This window comes from Salmo salar, chromosome 20, assembly GCF_965601325.2.
Source record: "Salmo salar chromosome 20, fSalSal1, whole genome shotgun sequence".
Lineage (NCBI taxonomy): Eukaryota > Metazoa > Chordata > Actinopteri > Salmoniformes > Salmonidae > Salmo > Salmo salar.
The window spans coordinates 86,799,984-86,802,954 of NC_138310.1; the positions used below are offsets into that span (position 1 = coordinate 86,799,984).

The 2,971-nt window shown below is 48.8% G+C and overlaps 1 protein-coding gene across 1 annotated transcript in view; it reads left to right on the forward strand.

The window, feature by feature from the left end:
- The window catches only part of LOC106593204 (putative G-protein coupled receptor 149), a 19,853-nt gene extending 18,087 nt beyond the window's left edge, over positions 1–1,766 (forward strand). Inside the window, exon 4 of the mRNA XM_045704053.2 lies at positions 1–1,766. This exon is cut by the window's left edge and continues 1,560 nt beyond it. The gene's annotated coding sequence lies outside the window, so the exon portion shown is untranslated.
- The last annotated feature ends 1,205 nt before the right edge of the window (positions 1,767–2,971 follow it).

Here is a 2,971-nt window from a genome sequence, read left to right on the forward strand (position 1 = left end):
GGGACAGAGAATACTGATGCACACACACAGGAAGACAACGAGGGGACAGAGAATACTGATGCACACACACAGGAAGACAACGAGGGGACAGAGAATACTGATGCACACACACAGGAAGACAACGAGGGGACAGAGAATACTGATGCACACACACAGGAAGACAACGAGGGGACAGAGAATAGTGATGCACACACACAGGAAGACAATGAGGGGACAGAGAATACTGATGCACACACACAGGAAGCAGACGGGAAAGACATATCCAGAAGGACTGACCTTTTAACTCTATATTTTAAGTGTATCTTGTGACAAAACATTAGCTGCTGCTGCCTAAGACTTCTGGGACACATATCCTGTGTCCATTCTGTGCTTTAAAGGTCCATTATGTGTATATGTGATGAGGTGAGGTTAAGAGAAGTTGGTGCAGGACTAAGTGATGAGGTGAGGTGGAGAGAAGGTGGTGCAGGACAGAGTGAGGAGGTGAGGTGGTGCAGGACTAAGTGATGAGGTGAGGTGGAGAGAAGGTGGTGCAGGACTAAGTGAGGAGGTGAGGTGGTGCAGGACTAAGTGATGAGGTGAGGTGGTGCAGGACTAAGTGATGAGGTGAGGTGGAGAGAAGGTGGTGCAGGACTAAGTGATGAGGTGAGGTGGTGCTGGACTAAGTGATGAGGTGAGGTGGAGAGAAGGTGGTGCAGGACTAAGTGATGAGGTGAGGTGGAGAGAAGATGGTGTAGGACTGTGATGAGGTGGAGAGAAGGCAGTGCAGGACTACGTGATGAGGTGAGGTGGAGAGAAGGTGGTGCAGGACAAAGTGAGGAGGTGAGGTGGTGCTGGACTAAGTGATGAGGTGAGGTGGAGAGAAGGTGGTGCAGGACGAAGTGAGGTGGTGAGGTGGTGCTGGACTAAGTGATGAGGTGAGGTGGTGCAGAACTAAGTGATGAGGTGAGGTGGAGAGAAGGTGGTGCAGGACTAAGTGATAGCAGCGCAATGAAAGAGAAGACAGAAAGGGAGAGCAGAGAGAAAGGCTGGAGAGAATATTAACCATCTTAGTATTCATGCTGGGGTCTCCACCATAAGGAAATAGAAAGAGAGAGAGAGAGTGAGAGAGAGAGAATGGGGAGGGTTTCACTCTTCACGGTCTCCACATGGATCTGTTATTACAATCAACGTTACCCATGAGGCAACAGGGAGATCACCAGCTCCTCTGTCTGAGTTATCCCACTGTGTGTATGTGTGCATGCTCTGTCTGTGTTTAACTGTGTCAATGTGCGTGTGCGTGTGTGTGTACGTGTGCGTGTGTGTGTTAAATAGTGTGCCTTTACTCTTAAATAATCTGCTGAGATACCGGACTCTGAGGAATAGATCAGTTACCTTGCTGCTGAGACTGGAGTGGAGGCTGCTGAGGGGATCACGGCTCATAATAATGGCTGGAACTGAGCAAATGGAATGAAATTAATGGCATTTAATGTATTTGATACCATTCCATTATTACGCTCCAGCCATTACCACAAGCCTGTCCTCCCTAATTACGGTGCCACCAACCTCCTGTGGCTGAGAACCTGGAGGAACCAACCTCCTGTGGCTGAGAGCCTGGAGGAACCAACCTTCTGTGGCTGAGAGCCTGGAGGAACCAACCTTCTGTGGCTGATAGCCTGGAGGAACCAACCTCCCGTGGCTGATAGCCTGGAGGAACCATTTCCTGTGGCTGAGAGCCTGGAGGAACCAACCTCCTGTGGCTAAGAACCTGGAGGAACCAACCTTCTGTGGCTGAGAGCCTGGAGGAACCAACCTTCTGTGGCTGAGAGCCTGGAGGAACCAACCTCCTGTGGCTAAGAACCTGGAGGAACCAACCTTCTGTGGCTGATAGCCTGGAGGAACCAACCTCCTGTGGCTGAGAGCCTGGAGGAACCAACCTTCTGTGGCTGAGAGCCTGGAGGAACCAACCTACTGTTGCTGGGCGCCTGGAGGAACCAACCTCCTGTGGCTGAGAGCCTGGAGGAGTAGATCAGCTAATAGATCAGTCTGCGTTCCAATTCGTCCCGAAGGTGTTCGATGGGGTTGAGGTCAGGGCTCTGTGCAGGCCAGTCAAGTTCTTCAACACCGACCTCGACAAACCATTTCTATATTGACTTCGATTAGTACACGGGGGCATTGTCATGCTGAAACAGGAAAGGGCCTTCCCCAAACTCTTGCCACAAAGTTGGAAGCAATGAATCGTCTAGAATGTCATTGTATGCTGTAGCTTAAAGATTTCCCTCCACTAGAACTAAAACAGCCCCTGACCATTATTCCTCCTCCACCAAACTTTACATTTGGCACTATCCATTCAGGCAGGTAGCATTTTCCTGGCATCCGCCAAACCCAGATGGTGAAGCATGATTCATCACTCCAAAGAACACGTTTCCACTGCTCCAGAGTCCAACGGCGGCGAGCTTTACACCACTCCAGCCAACATTTGGCATTGTGCATGGTGATCTTAAGCTTGTGTGCGGCTGTTCGGCCATGGAAACCCATTTCATGAAGCTCCTGAAGAACAGTTATTGTGCTGACGTTGATTCCAGAGGCAGTTTGGAACTCGGTAGTGGGTGTTGCAACTGAAGACAGACAATTTTTACGTGCTTCAGCACTCGGTGGTCCCATTCTATGAGCTTGTGTGGCCTACCACTTCGCGGCTGAGCTGTTGAAGGTCACTGAGCTCTTCAGTAAGGCCATTCTGCGGCCAATGTTTGTCTATGGAGATTGCATGGCTGTGTGCTCGATTGTATACACCTGTCAGCAACAGTTTTGAAGGGGTGTACACATACTTTTGTATACAGTACCAGTCAAAAGTTTAGACATCTACTTATTCAAGGGTTTTTCTTTATTTTACTATTTTCTACATTGTAGAATAATAGTGAAGACATCAAAACTATGAAATAACACATATGGAATCACGTAGTAACTAAAAAAGTGTTAAACAAATTAAAAAATA